This window comes from Zalophus californianus, chromosome 5 (genome assembly GCF_009762305.2).
Source record: "Zalophus californianus isolate mZalCal1 chromosome 5, mZalCal1.pri.v2, whole genome shotgun sequence".
NCBI lineage: Eukaryota > Metazoa > Chordata > Mammalia > Carnivora > Otariidae > Zalophus > Zalophus californianus.
In genome coordinates this window covers 59,329,659-59,350,173 of record NC_045599.1, presented here as the reverse complement: position 1 = coordinate 59,350,173, position 20,515 = coordinate 59,329,659, and the positions used below count along the sequence as shown (strand labels likewise).

General features: G+C 44.4%; 1 protein-coding gene across 14 annotated transcripts in view; it reads left to right on the top strand.

Moving 5' to 3' along the window:
- Nucleotides 1-9,240: 9,240 nt before the first annotated feature.
- The window catches only part of LHFPL2 (LHFPL tetraspan subfamily member 2), a 154,445-nt gene continuing 143,170 nt past the window's right edge, over nt 9,241-20,515 (top strand). For all 14 annotated transcript variants that reach the window (XR_004820079.1, XR_004820078.1, XM_027605084.2 and 11 more), the window contains exon 1: nt 9,241-9,633. The gene's annotated coding sequence lies outside the window, so the exon portion shown is untranslated. The remainder of the gene's footprint in view (nt 9,634-20,515) is intronic.

Sequence of the window (20,515 nt, the reverse complement as noted above, 5' to 3'; positions counted from 1 at the left end):
CTGATGAGCCTCTTTGACACCTGCTCTTTAGCACAGCACTTTTCCCTAGACCCTTCTCTGGCACTCCAAAAGTGTGGTTGCCTATAGAAGGCTAGACATTCAAACTTTATATCCCCAGGCTTAGCATGATGCTCAGCACTGTGTATTAGATGAACACTATGCATTCCAGCTATTTATTTAATTGTGATCCCACTGGCAAGCATAATATGCACTGATCTTCATCGAACTGCATCCATTCACTATATTTTAAGCTCTTTGAAGATAGAGTCCATGCTTAGTCATCCTTGGATCCCCCTTACACACAGTAAGCAAATGTTTACCAAAATTAAAAATGGTTGATAGTACAACCATTTCTCCTATCATTTTTTTCTTAACTTCTGTTTATAAACTGAAATATATTTCACATACCATAAAACTCACTCATTTCAAGTGTATATTTCAGTAGTTGTTCATATATTCACAGAACTGTGCAACCACAGTCTAATTTTAGGACATTTTTGCTGCCCCCAAAAGAAATCCATACCCATTAGCAGTCACTCCTCACTTCCCCCTACCCCCACTCTCCACCCCAGCCCTAGGCAACCATGAATCTATTTTCTGTCTCTATAGATTTGCATATTTTAGAGATTTCATATAAATGGAATCACACAATAGGTGCTCTTTTGTAACTGGCTTCTTATTCTTAGCATAATGTTTTCAAAGTTCATCCATGTTATAACATGTACTTCATTCATTTTTATTGCTGAATAGTATAATAAATGTACATAGTATATGTATATATATACATGTACATATATATATATATATATATATACACACCACTTTTTGTGTATCCATTCATCAGTTGATAGATATTTGGGTTTCCACTTTTTTGGCTACTATGAATAATCCTGCTTGAACATTGTGTATAGGTTTTTGTGTAGACATTGTTTGTATTTCTCTTCTGTATATATCAAGAAAGGAATTTCTGGGTCATATGGTAGTTCCATATTCACCTTTTGAGGAGTATCACACTGTTTCTCAAAGTGGCTGCCTATTTACAATCCTACCAGCTGTGTATGAAGGCTTCAATTTCTCTACATCCTTAACGACACTTGCTATTTTCTGTCTTCTTTATTTTAGTCATACTGGTATGTATAGTGTTGTTTTCATTTGTATTTTCTCTCTCTCTCTCTCTCTTTTTTGAGAGAGAGAGCAAGCAAGAGAGAGAGAGAGCACGCATGCAAGGCACAGTAGGGGCAGAAGGAGAGAGAGAATCCCAAGCAGGCTCCAGGCTCAGTGCGGGACTCAATCTCATGACTCTGAGATTGCGACCTCGGCCAAAACCAAGAGTCCCAAGCTTAACAGACTAAGCCACCAAGACGCCCCTCATTTACATTCTTGTAATTACTAATGATGGTGAGCATCTTTTCAGGTGCCAATTAGCCATTTGTATGTATTCTTTGGGAAAATATCTATTCAGATCCTTTGGCATTTTGGGTTGTCTTTTTATTATTGACTTGTAAGAATTCTTTATATATTCTGGATATAGGTCCCTTATCAGACACGTTTTGCAAATATTTAATCATAATTTAATATTTTAATTTTGTATTTTCCCCCACTTTCTTTTTTAAAAGATTTTTTAAGGGACACCACCCTCTCCCTCTGCCTGCCACTCCCCCTGCTTGTGTGCTTGCTCTCTCTCTCAGGCAAATAAATAAAATCTTTAAAAAAAGATTTTTAGAAAAATTTATTTATTTGAGAGAGAGAGAGAGAGAGATCATGAGCAGGGGCGAAGGGTAGAGGGAGAAGCAGACTCCCCGCTGAGCAGGGAGCCCGATGTGGGACTTGATCCCAGGACCCTGGCATCATGACCTGAGCCGAAGGCAGATGCTTAACAGACTGAGCCACCCAGGCGCCCTCCCACTTTCTTGATGGTGTCCTCTTGTCACAAAAAAGTGTTTAGTTTTAATGAAATATACTTTATATATTTTTTCTTTTATTAATTGTAATTTTCTTGTCATATCTAAGAAATTATTGACTAACTCAAGGTCATGAAGATTTACTCCTCTGTGATTTTCTAGGAGTTTTATAGTTTTAGCTCTTATATTTAGATCTTAATCCATTTTGAGCAATCTGTTTTTGTATGGGGTAGGGGTTCATATTAATTCTTTTCCATGTGTTTATCCAGTTGTCCCAGCACCGTTTGTTGAAAAGACTATTCTTTCTCCACTGAAATGTCTTAGCACCTTCGTTGAAAATCAGTTGACGATAAATGTGAGTTTATTCTGGATTTTGCATTTTATTCCCTTGATCTGTATTTCTAGCCTTATGCCAGTACCACAGAGTTTTGATTCTTGTGTCATTTTTTTAAGACTTTATTTATTTATTTGACAGAGAGAGACACAGCGAGAGAGGGAGCACAAGCAGGGGGAGTGGGAGAGGGAGAAGCAGGCTTCCTGCTGAGCAGGGAGCCCGATGCGGGGCTCGATCCCAGGACCGTGGGATCATGACCTGAGCCGAAGGTAGACGCTTAACAACTGAGCCACCCAGGTGCCCCTCTTACATCATTTTTTAAAAACAGTATAGGAAAGCTGTGTAATTGGCAAACTGGGGAGACTGGTCTCCTTAAACTGGGAGAAAATTCTTTTTTCGGGAATGGATGTTAAGGGGAGGGAATACACATCTATTGGGCATCTATTGTGTGTTAGGCATTATAGTAGACACCTTCACATACACTGTAATAGTAATCAAGAAAAGTCATAATAACCTCATATAATAGGTAGCATTATCCTTGCTTAAAAGCAAGAAAAGTAGGGGTGCCTGGCTGGCTCAGTGGGTAAAACATGTGACTCTTGATCTTGGGGTCATGAGTTTGAGGACCACAGTGGGCGTGGAGCCTACTTTAAGTAAAATTTTTAAAGAAATATTTAAAAAGCAAGAAAAGTAAAGTTTAGGTAACTTGCCCATGAGCATTTTGTAACTAATGGTGGAAGAAGTGGTATTTATACACAGTCCCTAGGAATCCAAAGCCCATGATATTTTTCATAGCAAGGAGCTTTTATTACTACGGGTTTAGTGAACACAAACTGCATCTGAAGGCAGTGGAGGGACTTGAGCTCATTAATACCAAACATTTTTCTTGTGACACTCTAGAAAATTAAAGAGACGCTTATAACTATTTTAAGGCTGTTGTCTAAAAGCAGTGTTTCACAAGATATTTAAAGAAATCATTCTTCAACTATAAAAACTATGGTTTTTATGGTTCATTTTAATTATTTTAATTTCACAGCTTCTGTTATTCTCATTTATATGACCTCAAAAGTCATTGAACATTATTTTGTATAATTAGCATAGCACAATGCCATTCTGTTGGAAGAAAAGCCAGAACGAATCTCAGTTGTGTGGATTGGCCTTGTCTTTAATTTCTGTTTTCAGTAAAAACCTTCTCAAGGTTGTTTTGAAATTAACACAGTTCATAATTGTCAAACGAGTTCTATGTGAAATAATAGAATGTTTAGAACTGAGAAGGATATGTGAAGTCAATGAAGAAATGGCATTTTGTGGGGCATAATTCATTTAATACAAAGCTCCTTTATTTTTCTTTTCTTAATGGAGGACACGGAGAGTATCTTCTGGGTCTCAGAATCTAGATAGAAGTTCAATTTAGATAATGCAGTTTCAGTCATGACAGAAACATGGTCTAGACAATTCTGTCATCTCTTGTGAACTTTTTACCCTCTCTACTCTGCAGGGCACGAGTCTACTGCTTTTTCTCAGTGAAGACGCTGCACCCATATGTTTAGAATACCCAGTGGCTCTTATGTAAGGATTCCCATGATTCAATTCCTCTTAGAAGTTAATGCCAGGAAAAAGTTTGTCTAACTTGAAGAACAACTATGATTCTTTTACCAGACCATGAGAACTGTATTATTCACTGTATGTCATTCTTGCCTTGGCTCTGAGAAGCCCAGAGCTAAATTTAATGCTCAACTATTGTAAATCCAGACTCTGGTAAGAGAACTTCTTGCCGCCTTTATTTTTTTTTTAATTTAATTTTATTTATCTATTTGTCAGAGAGAGACAGAGAGAGAGAGCACAAGCAGGGGGAGCAGCAGGCAGAGGGAGAGACTGGCTCCCAGGGGAGCAAGGATCCCGATGCGGGATTCAATCCCAGGACCCCAGTACCATGACCTGAGCCGAAGGCAGACACTTAACCAACTGAGCCACCCAGGCGTCCCTATTATTTTTAATAACAAGTCCAGGGCTGTATGGAAATAGGCAGAACACATATTATGATCAATAATACTTAATAATTATATTATCAGTAGAAAATAATGTATCTTCTAACTCTAGCACTATGTGAGAATAGGGTGCCCAACAATTCCTGGTTTTATAGATTTATGTGTTGTACTTCTTGTTTTCAGAAGACAATTAAAAAAGAATAAAAGAAAAAAGTTCCTTAAAGGCAAGATTTTCAGATTGGAGATTGGGTTTTTCATTCTGGACCAGATTTGGGACAAGCATCCTCTTCATAATGCAAAAAACAGCAGTGGTTTCCTCAAATTCTCATCTCAGCATTGCTATTGAATCGCACTGAGTACTTCCCAAATTTTATTGTAGGTACTAATGAGGGTAATAGTAAACTCTTACCCCTTAGAGGTTATGAGAATAACACATAATTCATAATAGAAAAGATAAAGCACAAGTCAGGGACCAGATGCACAGTATTGTTGTTAGAAAGGGCTTAAGCAGGCTTTCTTTGGATGGTTTTATGCCTGTCATGAATACTGTAAGATAGCTAATCCCCCAAGCTTCTTTGTATTCTGTACCTCTTCAGAGAAAAGTTTGTAATCTAGGAAAATGTCTGCAGGTAAATACCTGGAATGAATTGAATTTGCCAGTTACGTGTTATTGAGCAGCTAAGAATGTTGTAGAATTTACATGCAACGTATAAAGTAATATCGCAGTAGAACATTCTCACTGTATGGAAATTTCCACCTCACTTCAGGGGTAAGCTCAGTTGGATGAGGGCCAGATGGATTTGTTTATGGTAGTGGTGACATAATAGGAGGAAATGAACAGAGCACCTTCTTGAGTTTTGCTGGACTCTCATGGAATCAAGTTTAGGAACCAGAGGCAGTAAAGCAAACTACTTCTTTAGGAGTAAGTAGCAAATTACAACTACTGCTTCATTTACAGAATAAAGGGAGGCCAGAAGGCAGAGACTGTGGCCTGAAGATTAAAGTGGCCAACAACCCTTAGTTTTGCCAGAAGAGAGCAAATGCCCAAAGTTCTGTGTGCTCATTTCTCTCATGACTTAGCCACAGTGTATTTTTAGGGCCATGTTTTCCCTTGGCTCCTGTGTGGACAGTGTCCTTAATAGATGTATGAAAATTAAGGAAGTGTTTTCTACAGATCATTGAGATTTTCTTTATCAGGAGCTCATGGCCTGAGCTCATGGGTCCTACTGCCCTCCTATAATGTGGTTACTGAAAAATCTTACATGCCTATTTGCACTTGTAATATTTGTTCTCACTTGGAGACATTTTACTATCCTCATTCAACACATAGCCTGGCACCTTGGTAATGGGATTTCAGGAAAAATAGGGAATTTTTTTTTTTTAGTGTTTAAGACCATCATTTTCACCCTTGAGTTAAAAACTGTGAATTGGAAGCAGAAAGTGAAATATGACATGGTTAAACCCATTGGATACTGTGGCCAGGTCACTGCTGTAGCCGAAAAGACTGCTTCTGTCCCATGTGGATCAGAGCACTGATTTTAATTGCCCAGAGCCCTTTTTAATTGGGAAAGCTCTTCAAGTCTTTGTGCTCAAAACTGCCTTTTCTCCATCCATATTTGTCAAGGAAAGTGGATTCTTGGAGTTTCAGATGATTTTTGTATGATTAGATTCATGGATAAAAAGGCAGAATGGTAATTTTTAAGAGACTGATTTTTCCCAGGACCTCAAGTTGGTGCAGTGCAATTTTGCTGGTTTCCTTGAAGAAATTCTCCACTTAAGTCATTTCATTTTTAATGTGATCTTCAAAAGACATTGATTTCTAAATGTGTGTCTAGCCCTGGAATTCTATGATCACAGTTTAGGAAATATCAATCTCTAAGAAGGGGGGGGTGCCTTTGAGAGGGTAGTTTTTATGAAGATGAACAGGCAAATTTAAAGTTAATCTATATTCAGTATGCTGACAATCATGAAAATATATCAAATGTGTCTCTTGTAAAAGCATATTTTATTTGCATTCCAAGCAGATTCACACTCAGAATAGGATACACAGCGTTCGCCCATGAAAAATATCTAGCCCTGCTGATGCAAGTTATACTAGGTGGGGTATGATGTTCAGAGAAATGAGTGATTTGCACAGGCAAGTAAATTCAGAATCACAACACTGTAGCCAGGCACCACTGTACTTTTACGTTGTGACCTATCTAGTGGCTCATAATTATTTTCTTCCAAGGCCTCCTGTCATTTGACCAAACTCTTCAAGTACCCTTTAATTTCTTATAATTTCATCCTCACTCATCCCACATTGTTTCTTGAACATTTGGCTGAAACACATGAAAGCAGCAGCATTCACAGTATCCCAAAGTTCCTGTTATTATTCTTTCTCTAGCTACATTTCCAGAAAGCTTAGAAGTACTTTCTTCTTGAACTATACCTTTTAGCATCTCTCTCCTTCTCTATTCTCCCTCCCCTTCCCATCCTTAATTTTTTGCTTCCTATCAAGTGTAGTTTTCCTACTCTTCAGATCCAAATGATCCTATCTGAGGAACTTGCTTTAATTTTAGCCCAAATAGCAACAAACCGTTCTGAGAAAACCTTAGTTTTAGATTTCTCAGGTGATTCTCCTGTGAATTCAATAACACAAGGCATAAAATGGGTGTAAACTGCTTTACACGTCAGATGTTCTGAAAGACACAGCAACATAAGGCATCAGATGAAGCACTAATTTAAATCACATCCATAAGAAATATGTAATACCATCCTGTGATGCCAAGTTCAGGTACCTATGGTCCACAAGGGTGGACATTTTTGTGCTCCTTTTTATTCACTGATGCATCTGCAGTGCCCGAAACAGTTCCTGGCATATAGTAAGTGCCCAATCCATGTGTGGAATGAAGTACAGTCTACTTTCTAAGCTTAGAATTAAGTACAGCTTATTCTATTTCTGGCCTGTTTCTGTAATGAGAATATAGGTAACACAAATGAACTCACTGTATAGGGAAAGGGTATTCATAAAATCGGGTGGTTTTGTTTGTTCACAAGCAACTGTCCCAAGCACTTTAGTATTTTGCACCACCAAGTAACAGCAGTTCCCAGCAAAACACAGCAGCCTGCTTCTTGTGGAGAATACACAGTGCTGTGCCTGATGCCCATTCACCCTATGTTCTTTCTCTTGGATTCGTTTGGCCATGGGTTCTAACTTGGAAGGGTTTATTGTGAGGAGAGAATTCACCTCTTGTACATTTTGTGCTTATCTTCCGAACTCAACAGCCTCCAACAACTCTCCTTCCAGTCCCTTCATCAGTGACCGCCATCCTTTCTTAAAGGTAAAAGTCCTGTATTTATATTTACTGTAATATTTATTAGGAATTTAACATGGCTCATAAACTCTGCTAGTATGTTTTTTGGAATGGTTACTGTTTTTGTTAGTGTTTTAGTTGCAATGTTACATAGATTTGGAGTCGTTTGGGGGCACCGGGGTGGCTCAATCGGTTGAGGGTGCGACTGGTGGTTTTGGCTGAGGTCATGATCTCAGGGTGGTGAAACTGAGCCCCAGGTCTGGCTCCAAGATCAGCGGGGAGTCTGCTTGCAATTCTCCTTGAGAGTCTCCTCCTCTGCCTCTCCCCCACTAGTGCAGAGCACTCTCTCTCTCTAAAATAAATAAATAAATCTTAAAAAAAAAAAAGATTTGGAATCCTTTGTTGCTAACCCTATTTCCCCCATAAGCCTTGTTATTTCTAGTGTATGATTTCACAAAATGGGAAGAACACATACATCCTTTTATAGAAGAAACGTTGTACTCAAGCTTCTTTTCAATGAAGATGTAAGTAGGATTTGGCTGTGGGAGAAGATAAAAGAGAGCATTTCAGTTCTGGCAAAAGAGCATCAGCAACTCCCAAGTGGATACAGTATGGAAGCTTCTGGGAGGAAGGGAGGAGTCCTGGCTGGCAGGGGAGGCTCTGAGGAGTGGGTAAGTGGGTGGTTTTGAACAGAGTTTTAAATTCAGAATTTTCTGTGGTAAAGTGCCTCCCAGAGCTTTTAGAACAGGAAGTGGCCTGCCCGAGCCGTGTTCTAGAACCATTACCCTCGCATGTGCAGATGGATGCCTGTGCAAGGAATGGGGGAGAGAGCCCTGAAACCATTAAGTCCCCAAACAGCGAGAACCAGGAAGGTGGCACTGGACTTGGAAAGGACGGGACAACTGGGAAGACCTTAAAGTGAAGAATCAATGGGAGTGGCTATGGCAATGGAAGAGGCCGGGAATCGAGTGGTAGGGTCTGTGTTCAGGGAACTGGTGGAAAAAGGTATCCCAGACAAGAGGCAGAGAAGCTGGGGACAGGAGCAGGTCTGACAGGAAGAAAAGACAAGAAGGGTGTGCCTTTTCAGAGTGTCGGCTAAAGTGCCTTAGGAATTCATCCTGAAACCGTATTTTGGACAGAGGAGGATGTTTCAAAACCCCAAGTGTTTCTGAATATTCTCGGTGACTGCTTGCAGTTTTCCCACCTGGAGAATCACAGGGCAAAGAAACTTATGTCTGGAACCTCCTCTCCGGGAGAGGGAGGTGAGGATGGGGGTCCAGGCAGCCCCAACCCACCCTCCCGCTTAGGATTCCCGGGGATCGCGGCACGTTCTCCCGCTCTGGCCCGGGCCTGGGGAACTGCTTCGGGCGCTCCAGGGCCCGCGCTCCGCGGCAGGAGTCCGGCCTATCACCCCCGACTCCAACTTCGCCGCTCCCTGCCCGGGCCGTGAGCATTCTCGGCGCTCCTGAGACACTTTCCCGAAACTGCCCCCCGAAGGTTCCCCGGAGCGGCCCGGGGGTCCTCCTGCAGGATTCCAGGAGGCGCCGCCGCCGCCGCCGGGCGAGCGCAGTGACCCGCTCCCAGGCCCCGGGGCCTCCGCCCCTCCTCCCGGGGATCCCCTTTCGCCAACAGCCTCCCGGGCCCCGCAGGACACTCCCCTCCGGAGGCCGGGCCTCGTCGTCCCGCCACCGCCCCCGTCTCGCCCCCGGCCGCCCCGCCCCGCCCCGCGCGAGGCGCCGGGAGAGCCCCGGGCCCCGACCCCTCCCCCTGAACGCCTGGCCCGGGAGCGGGACGGGGGCGGCGATGGTGACTGGGCAGCGACGCGGGGCCGGGTCCTGGGCAGGGAGGCTCGGCGGCCTCTTTCTTTCTCTGCCCCCGCCCCTCTCCCTCCTCCCTCCTTGCTAGCCCTGCCGGCGGCCGCCGAGGTCGGCGCTCTCGTCTCGTCTCCTCCCCCCACCCGGGGACCCTCTCCTCTCCCCTCCCTCGCCCCCTCCTCTCGCCACCTCCTCCTCCTTCCCGGAGCGGCGAGCTGCGAGCTGCGAGGAGGCGTAGCGGAAAGCCCCGGCGGGGGTAAGGCTGCGAGCTCGGAGCCGGAGACGCGGAGCCGGGGCCGGGTGAGTTGGAGTCGCCGGGCCCCGCGCGCGCTGCGGGAGGGAGAGTCTGCAGCCCCGGCCAGGTGGGGCGGGCGGCCCCGGTGGGGGGCACCCTGCCCGGGCGCCGGCGGAACCGTCGCGGCCGGCGGAGCCCGGGCTGCGTGCGCGGCGGCTGGCGCGGGAACCTGGCTCCCGCGCCCCCGGAGCCCACGGGGAGGGAAGAGGACCGTCCCCGGCACCGGGACGGGTGTCGGATGCTGGGAATGGGAGGGAGCGGCTGCTTCTCCTCTCACCACCGCAGCCGCCGGCAGCAGAAGTGGAAAAATTGTGCCTGGAACGGCAATTTGCTGGGAAGCCAGCGCGAGCCGAGCTCTCCCGCCGCCGCTGGCGGGCTCCGACCGGTGGTTCCCGCGGGCACCGCGGCGCGCGGTTTTGGGCGCAGCCCGGCGCCGAGCTCCGCGCGCTTGGTACCGCGCCTTGGGGGCCGCCCGGTGGTCGCACCCTTGGGGCCTGGTGTGTGGCGTTGGGTCACGCCGGCCACAGACGTCAGCTGCTTTTCAAATCTGGGCTGCATTTTTGTGGGCAGCACAGTGATTTGGGGTGCGGGCTGGAGGAGGTGGGCGTGGAGTGGGGAAGACCACATCTGGGATGGATGGTTGAGCCCATGGGCTGGGGTAAAGGACTGGGGAAGACTCTGTTTGTGTTTCTGGGTGTTTTTAGGCACAAAGTTTCCCCCCACCCCCTGTTTTCCCTTCCATTCAGCGGTCTAGTGTTCTTTGAGCTGAGAAAAGCAAAAGGATTTTCTTCCATCCCGTTCAACTTTTCTCTTAATCTAGTAGGGTCCTGAGTTTCAGGAGAGTCCGTGAGCTGTTGCAAATGCGAGTAAATGAGAGTAAAGACAAAGTCTTGTCCCCCACCCCCATCTTTACTCCCCCCCCGCCCCCGGGCCATTTCCTGTATTTCCCGTTTTCTCTCCGTGGTTGTGTGCGTACTTGTAGGTTGCCATCCGTGACCCACATGTAAAAGTACAACTTCTGTTTGAAATCGCAAAGTAGCCCCAGTAGACCAGTGTGTGTTTGAGCCAGAGGGAGAAGAGGGGTGAGTGCGAAGGGGAGGGGAGCGGTTAGAGTCTCGTCCCAGAGAGTTAAACCTGAGTAACCGAGTTCGAAGGAACGTTTATCATGGGCCCTTTGCTTTTCCTACACTCACTCGCTTGAGAGCTCCACCCCCAACAGGTTTAAGCGAGGATCGGTGCTAATTTCTTTGGCGTTGCCCTTTCCTGGGTGTTTCTGATTCTTTTCTCCTGGTCTTTTTTAAAAACCGACTTCATTTACAATTTAAGAGATAAGGAACACATGATAGTGGGAAGATTAAATGTTTTAAAGATAGAGGAAAAAAATAAAATTCAAGATCCTCATTTCTTTTTGCTGTCATACTGTGACAGGTTTGTTATTAATATGTGTAAGAAATCTGATGCTGATGAAATAGTTGAGGGGTTTGAAGTAATACTGCTATTATGGTATAATAATATTTTTTCTAAGTGGTCACACATAGAGCAGGTAGTGTCTCTGGTTGTGGTTTGCAAAGGGTGCAGCAAACATTTTAGGCCAGGAAAGAAGACATGGTATGTTGCAGGAGATGATAGGGGTGGGGAGGGAGAATCATTTGTCTTTAGAGCAGTCCAATTAGGAAGAATAATTACTCTGCAGATGAACATTCTCAAATGTAATTCGAATCATGGTACATGAACCAGTCATTTGTCTTTAGGAAGGAAAAAGGGTCTTTGTAGATGAGAGCAAAGCAGTGCCTTCTGGAAAAAGGAATGTATACTGTTCATCCATGCAGATGGGCTCACAATTGATGGCACCTGCCTACAAAGATTTGTGGACTGATGAATTAAAGAGATTTCACTGCATATAGTGGACAGGGCAGGAAGGAAAATTCCATAGCGGAAGACAGAAAAACAACATACAGAAAAGTACGAAGTCCTTTTTAATGAACATTGTGTACAGCTTCTCAACTTCTTTACTGCAAAGAATTGACAAAATAGGAAGCGAAAATATAGGAGACCCAAATTGGTGCTGTTGAGTTCCCAGAGGTGCCACTTACTATCTGAACTTTGGACAAGTTATTTAATTTCTCTCAGCCTTGGTTTCTGTGTCTATAACTCAGTGGCAGTAAGAGTTCAAGTCAAAGACTAACCTTGAAGATTAACTAGGATTACTTTTGTATAGGACTTGGGGTGGTGTCTCGTGCTGAGTGCTCAGAAAATGTTAATGTTGGTTGTCAAATATTTCAAATGCCCTGGAAAAAGCAGTGCCATTCAAAGAGTCGGAATGCATACCTGATTGAAAGTGAGCTGTGGTTGCTTGAGGCAGACCCTGAGTTGAGGCTGTCCCCCTGCCTCTGGCAGCCCACAGACAGAAACACTTGATCTTTCTAGAACTTACATGCTGCATCCTTTTGGCCCATTCTGGTCAGCCTTCTCTGGGACTCCAGTTCTAGGGAGCGTGTAGTACAGGCTCCACGTGGCTCCGAGGGCAACAGCGCAGGTATGGCTTGCAATTCCAGGCCTCACTGACCCTGTGATGGCAGGTTCTCACGTTTCCAGTCCCATGAAAGTAAATATCCAAATTTTGTTTGGGGTGGGGGGAACAAAAGAACTTTAGTGGTTGGACAAAGTACATGCCTCTTGGGGAATCCTAAAGGCAACATTTTACTCAATGCTTACTGCTCTTGGAAAGATACAAGCAATAAGTAAATATCTAATCTCCAGAATTTTTTCCGAAAAGCAACTTTAAAGTATACTTTGGGGTTAATGATACACTGCCCAGTTTTTATTAAGGTGGTACCTAACACAAAGTGAACAAAAGGCATTCTTAGCCAAACACTATTTCTTGAGCAGGGGAATTATGCTGTATATGGCTCTTATAATTGAGGAGGACTGCCTCTTTGCTCATTCGTCCTTTTTTTTATTCTGTCATTCAGCAAATACCTATGAACCCTGTCCCATGGGCTAGGCTCTGCTCTGGCCTCTGGTAACACAGCAAGAACCAAGAGCAGGCCTCTTCTCTCACAGAGTACACATTCTAGTTGGCGAAGCAAACTGTGCGAAGGACCTCCATAAACCCGGGAAGCTCCTTTTTTTGCTTTAGAAGAGCTTGTGCTGGGAGAGCAGAGTGCTGGCTGGGTGTGCTTCCCTCCCACAAGCCTGCCTGCTCCGAGGGAATGATCTGACCGCGGGTAGTGATAGGGGCTGCCAGTCCTGTGGGTTCTCTGTAGGGATAGGGAGAAAGAGGGGGCTCTTCTTTTCCCCATGCTTTATAAAAGGCTGTGTCCAGTTTGCGTAGTGGGTGAGTAGAACCAGCAGCCACATGCCATGAAGACAGTTTTTTTTTTTTCCCCCCTCAGAGGTGAGATTTCTCAGCCTTAGAAAGGCAAAGAAGGAATTAAAGGTCAGTTTTGATCATCAGCTTATAAAACCCAGATGTGTCCAGGGAAGAATCTGGTGTGGCACTTGAAACACTTCTCGCTCTCACGCTGTATAAGGCATGAATGAAGGAATAAAGAAAGGTGGATACTTGGCTCCTCATGCACCTTCTAGGTTTTCTTTTTCATCACTTTTAAAATAACATACATTATGCAATAATAATTGCATGTTTGGAATCTAGGAGGCTTGCAAAAGTGTAAGGCAGTCAGGGCTCTGATAGTTGTGTGGACTGGAGGCAAGGTTGTGTAGGGAAGGCCCTGAGGGTGCTGGGGTTGGGTGCTGAGCTGAGGAAGCTGAACCTCATCTCCAAAACTGGCTAAATGATGGAGAATTTGCAGCAGGTAATTGTCTTGCTTTATTGTGCTTTAGAAAGAACTTGGTGGCCGTGACGTGGGCTGGGTGACAAGGACACCAAAATGGGGACAGAAAGTGAGTTGGGAGGCTAGTGCAGGAATCCGTGAGGGACTTGGAGAAGGAGAAGGGGAGAGAAAGGGGGAGGCCAGGAGACTGGTCACACTTCCTTGGTTATCTTTTGGGTGTGGGCACTTAGTGAGACAGAGTCCAGGGTGACCAGTCATAGCACCATTCGCTGAGGTAAGCAGCTGTGGGGATCCTCAGATTGAGAAGACGGTGAGGACTAATGAGCTCAGTTGAATCCCGGACTGCACTGTGAGCCTTCCAGGGAGAGAAGCCCAGCAGAGAGCTAGAGACACAGGCAGGAACAGAGGTCTGGAGCTAGAGATGAAAGAGGGAGTTATTTTTATAGTAGTGGCAAGTGGTTGCCTGGTTGGTTGAGATTTACTAAATAGTGCTCAGGGTAAGAGTTAATTGGTGTCCTTGTAACTGAATTTTCCCCTTTTATCCTTTCAACAGGCCTAACTGGGGATAGTCAAACCCCTGACCTTGGCCTTAAATGACCAGTCTCTTACTGGTATTATTTTACAGATATGGTGGATCTGTTTATATTATTTTGACCTGAAATCATTGAGAGGAATATATGTAGAAGGGCTCTGAACATATTTAATAGCTAGGATGTATAACTGGTGAAATTGATTACCACCCCCCAACACACACACACACACACACACACACACACACGCACCCCAAAATTCATCTGATGGAAACTCTGATCCCCAGTGCGCAAGTACCTGGAGGTGGGGTTTGGGAGGTGATTAGGTTTGGATGAGGTCGTGAGGGTGGAGTTCCCATGATGGGATTAGTGTCCTTAGGAGATGAGAAAGGGAGACCAGAGCCCGCCACAGAGAGAAGGCTGCCATCTGCAAACCTGGAAGAAGATTCTCACCAGAAACCAAACCTGACAGTGCCTTGATCTTGGACTCAAAACCTCTAGAACAGTGAGAAAGAAATGCTGTTTAAGTCACCCAGTCTATGGTATTTTGTTATAGCAGCTCGAACTGGCTATTGTACAGGTGTGTGTTGTATTTCAGAAAATTTAAGATGACCTTTACTTGCTGAGGAAGTAAAGTAGTTTTGTGTGCATCTATAAAATACCAAGTACAGTTAAAGAGGTATGTTACCTGCATGTTTTCTTAGTTAAACTGTAATACCTTCAGCTAGGTCAAGAGCAAGTACCCAGCTATGACTTTGAGACTTGCCAGGTAAGAAAGGAGAACCTCACTGTATTTTGACTTTTCCTCCTGTGGGTTTGTTCTGATTTGGATTTAATCCCACATTTGTTGATTAAGTGGTGTTTTGGAGACTATTTAAAAAATATTTTAGTCAAAATTAAGTAAGACTTCTGAGGTGTTGGGAGAATTTTTGAGGTTCCATTTAGGACAGTGCAGCCCAACTAGCTTTTAAGCTCTGCACATGGTTTCTACCAAATTCTGTAGTCAGTTATGGTATTTGAATGAAGAATGTTGAGGGTTTCAGCGGGTCCATAGCAAATAATGTGTAACACCTCAAGGTGACATTAGCGATAAAAGCTGTTCTTGTGTCTTCTGTATGGACAGAGAGTAGTTCACGAGGTGTCACCAGGTTTCCTGGCTTTTGGCCACTTCAGGGTAATACATTGGGGATTTGCAGCCCAGGCTAGTGTATGAAGCTAGGATGTTATAACGGTAAATATGGGGCCTTTAAAAAAAAGCACTCGCAGGGCAGGGCGCCTGGGTGGCTCAGTCGGTTGACGTCTGCCTTCGGCTCAGGTCATGATCCCAGGGTCCTGGGATCGAGCCCCATGTTGGGCTCCTGGCTCAGCGGGGAGCCTGCTTCTCCCTCTCCCTCTGCCTCTCCCCCTGCTCATGCTCTCTGCTCTCTCTGTATCTCTGTCTCAAATGAAAATAAATAAATAAACAAATACATAAATAAAGCACTCCCTGTTTGTGGAACTAAGGATATTCTGGTGTGGGCTGAATATCTCTCATCCTCCAAGTGCACAGACTTGCAGGGATCCCTGGATGGCTGGACAGGAGCTGCACACGTTTGTGGTTCCCAGGTCTCTATTACCAGTTGCTCCCCTACACCCTTTCTCCCAACACTAATTTTCTCCCCTTAGAGAGACCTCTGTGTGAGGATGCGGTGAGAAGGCAGCCATCTACAAGACAGGACGGAGGCTCCGAATCTGTAGGTGCCTTGAGAACTTGTACTGGGAAAATTAACTTATGTTTTCATGTCCACGAAAAAGAGGCTTATCTGCCTTTTTTTATGAAGTTACCATATGGCCCTCGAGGGCTCTTTCTGTTAATTTGAATTTCATTCATTCGTGGAATAATTAAAAGTGTGCAAAATAGACCCCAGTGAATGCTTGTTAAATTGCAGGCATGCTATCTGATTTGTGCACAGTGTGAGTGCCCTTACTGCTGTGGATCTAGGGTAAGACCAGAGGGGGTTACGGGCCATTGTCAGGCTGTGGAACCAGCAGGGACACCTCCCCTCACCCTTGCTTGCTTAACTGGGTTGCCGTTGAAGGGGAAAGCTGGTAGCCATAGACTGGAAGGATGGAGACTAAACTTTCAACTCTTCATGTTGGGCTAGTGTGATTTCAAGTGACTAGTTATTTTCTTTATTTTCGTATTTTTCAGATTTTCTGTAAATAGCATGTTACTTTTAAAATCAGAGCAAAACAATTGTGTGTGTGTGTGTGTGTGTGTGTGTGTGTGCGCGCGCGTGCGCAAATGGTTTTGGCCACAACACTGTACATCTCCTTAAATCTGTGGTGCATCCATTATAAAGCAGGTTTCTGCTTTAAAAGAGAATTGCAATTCCTATTTGTTGTAAACATAGTTGCTCATAATGGGAGGCTGGAAATACAACCAGGATTGGGAGCTGTGACCCACAGCCAGAGTGGGGCAGCTTCCTCTGAACTATAGGCAAGAACCCACTCACTCCTTACCCTATATTTTCTATGGTTTCATAAACATGTAAATGTGATTTGAGAGGTGTTTCACTTTTATAGCTAAGCGTATAAATGTCTTTCTGATTGGTAAGAACTCTTGAATTAAATCTGTTAAGTACTCATTTAAATATGTACTATACTGATATGTTAGGTTTCTTTCTTGGTAAAAATTGTTTCAGTGTTCATTAGAACCCAAACCAGCAGTGAGATCTTAAATATCCCTTTAGCAGCAACCTCTCCACATGCCTGGAAAATTAGAGGGGCTCTTTTTCCTCTACTGATTCTATTGTTCAGCATTTTCTTTCTTTCCACACTGAGCTGTGTTGTCAAGGGCACCTGGAGTTCAAGCTTCCTTTCTCCTGGGGCAGGCTGCAGTTGGGCTGAATTTCACATGTTGTTTTCCAGTTTTCAGGCAGTTAGCCAGTTGTTTAAGGATGGTTGTAACTGTGTGGACAGTAGCTTCATTTAATGCTTAGGTAAGTGGTGCATGGCATACACTTATTCAGGGCAAATTAACCTCTTAAGATTTTAAAACTTTCTTTTTTCTGTTGCCCATAGAGACCAAATTTTCTGAAATTAAAAATAATGGATTGGGTAGTCTGGGAACTGCAAACTTACCAGTAAGCAGTCTTTTTGTCTTCATAAATGACTACTACTTGTGTATTCAATATAGACTTAAGAAAAACATGGGTCACAACTTTAAAAACAGTCTAAAGTCCCATCCAATTTTTTAAATGGCTGTCTAGATGATCCTACATAGAGAAGTATGTCTAAACAGATACTTGTACTCTGTCATTTGCTCATTTTTATAGTAGTCCTTTCAAGGTTCTTCTGTATTGGGAGCTCATCATTTGCCAACCTAATTACTAATTCTGCATGGATTTATGCTGTTCTGTGTAGCATAGTGCACTGGCTTAAACAGGTGACTGTAGGTCTTTTTGATCTGAATCCTTTCGGTAAATGAGTGTGCTTAGGTTGTCTGGTCTGCGTATGTGTTTTTTCCAGTTTGTGCTGAGGTCTATTTTTTTCTCTATTAGTAAAGAAAGGACAGCATCAAAGGGAGCTAAGCCGATATGTGGAATGTTTTTAACTATAACCCGAAGCCTAAAAGAGCTGTAGCCAGGGAAAGAGGCCACACTTAATTATAAGAACCCAAGTGGTGGTGGTGATGAAAAAGTGTGACAGGCTGTGTATTCACCTGTGTGGACAGGTGGCTGGGGGACTGGTGAGGATAGTCTGATGAGCTTTGTTGCAGATGGACCGCTGCTTCCCTTGGTCCGGAAACTGGACTCATGGACCCTAAGACGACGTGAGCTTTCTCGGCAGCTACTTTAGTCAACACAACTGGCATGTTTTTAAAACATTTTAAAATGAGAAGCGCCAGGTTAGATTTCCTCTTGCTTATATGTGTGTGTGAGTTTTTTAAAAAATTTTGACCATGGGAGTTCCCGTCAAAATGTCCAGATAATTTTGAATTCTGACCTGGTCATCTGTCATGTCAGCCATCCCTCAGGCTGCGTGTTGTGTTCCTCGACACATTCTGCTCATCAGTCATGGAAGTTCTTTGAGTTACTTACTGGTGCCGCTCTGTTAAGCCTCCCCTTGTCATTCTTCTGAGTCCTCTTAGTAACCAGGGGTGTGTCAGCCTTTGTAGGCAGCCAGAGAGTTGAGGGTTGGAGTCTGTGCCAACGAACAAAGGAAGCTAATCATACTTGTGACCTTGCCCTCATTAACACTGTGTTGGAACCAAGAGAGCCAGCGTTCCATGGTATTGTTTGACTTTGGATTGTCTCTATTGATTTATGGTCATGGGGTCCATATTTCAGCCTTCTAAGGAATATAAGAGCGAGGTGAGAATGTAGGAGATTATCAGTACCTATTGCCTCTTTCTAACTCCGTAAAAGTTGGGCTTTGAATTATCAGCTAGTTTTGTACCCTCCTGATGGTGATTTGGTCCCAGAACTAACCAAGACTGACAAGAGTGTGAGGGAAGAAGGCCTCTGAGAGTCTGGAGCATTTGTGGGTAAGCTGATGGCCTGGGTGTTCCACAGGTGGGCGTAAAAGTCTCACATTGGCACACTCAAACTTCAGTGTGCACAAGAATTACCTGGATCTTGTTACAATGCAGATTCTGCTTCAGCAGGCCTGGGTGGAGCCTGGGATTCTGTATTTCTACAAGTTTCCTGCCACACTGAGGCTGGTGGTTCTGTGGAAAACACTTTGAGTAGCCAGCCTTACACAAAGCTGGGACATGAATAAGACTATGAACTAGTCAGCTGGAGGCTGAAACCTGTAAAGTCTGACAACCAGGAGGCACCTGTGGAGTCTGACTTTGGAATGGTTGCCTGCCATTTAGGGCTGGTCTCTGTTGGGATGAGACTGAGGGCCCTCAGCCTTGTCACTTCCATTGGGGTCTGTAATGACCACCAGGAGCAGCTGTGTAGTGTTAACCTTTAGTCCTTAGGGCAGGGAGGTTCTAGAGGGTCTTCTTTTTAGGTGGGATATGATAAACCTAAATGGCAGGTTTTGTTTTTGCTAAGTTTTAGTTAAATTGATTTCCTCAATACAATGGTGACTGTACTCCATAATTTAATTTCATTTATTTTTTAAAGACTTATTTATTTATCCAAGAGAGAGCACGAGAGAAAGCAAGCACGCACGTGTCCATGCCCATGTGTGCCCACACATTGGGACAGGGGCAAAGGGAGAGAATCTTCAAGCAGACTCCCTGCTGAGTGCGGAGCCCTTGACAGGACTTGATCTCACCACCCATGAGATCATGACCTGAGCAGGAACCAAGAGTCAGCTGCTTAACAGACTGAGCCACTCAGTGCCCCTATACTTCATAATTTTAACTAGATAAAGAAGGCTCTAACTAGGGGTCCCTGGGTGGCTCAGTTGGTTAAGCGTCTGCCTTCGGCTCAGGTCATGATCCCAGGGTCCTGGGATGGAGCCCCACATCGGGCTCCCTGGTTGGTGGGGAGTCTGCCTCTCCCTCTGGCACGAAGCCTGCTTCTAATGTAGTTTAGGCACAGACCCCTCCTCTGAGGTTTTGACTTTATAAGACTGGAGAGGGTTCTGGGGATCTGTATTTTTTTAAACAAAGCTTCTAGGTAGTTCTTATGGTCCGACAGGTTCTAGAAACACCAATGTAGAGAAACATTGATTTAGAAACCCATCTATCTGAACCTACAGTGTTGACCATGTCTGAGGGACGCCCTTACATGTTCTTTTCTTGGCCTCTTGGGTACTGGTTTCTGTCCCCATGGAATCACTTTAATTTTTATCTTGACACATGCTTTCATTCTTACAGAGAGGCCCTTATCTTGGATGGGACCAAATCAGAGTCCTTTTTCAAAAATGTAAGACATCAGTTCTGTGAAGCTGTTATTTTTAGGAAGGTTTTATAGACACTGACTATTAAGTGCTTTTGGGCATTCTTGGAAATACTGGGCTCTAAGCTTTGGACCTCTATGGAGAAGTCTAAGGAATGTCCTGCAGCTGACTTTTCCCACACCCTCTCCCACTTTGGTTTAGACAGACAGCTGGGGATAATGAGTGTCCCCTTTCTAAGTAGAATGCTGACTAGAAATGGATGAGGAAGGGCCCCTCATCCTCCACAGACCAGTTTGGTTCTGATCCAGATGAACTGACAGATTGAGGAGTTGGGCTTTCCATACTGTTATATCAACATTGACCTTCCTCTCTACAAATTCAGGGTCCATCTCAGCCCCACCCTAGATACCAAGTCAGTTTAGGAAGCAGATATAGTAGGAAATGGCTTGTGTGTTGGTTGGTATTGGAGGGGTGGAGAAAGGGCTTCTTCCCTGGTGATTCTGACACATTTCCATCAGAAGCTACAGTAGAAGCAGGCTTTATGCCAGACATCTGTGGTTATTTGAACCTTTATGATTAGTGATTTCTTGACTGGTACACCTGTAATATCTGGCAGGGAGATCCCTGTAGGGGTGGTGTTAACAATGGTCATGAGATGAAGAAGATTCCTGCTATGTCTCAAATTATGTATGACAGCATCGAAGTCCTCAGGAACTGCTGAG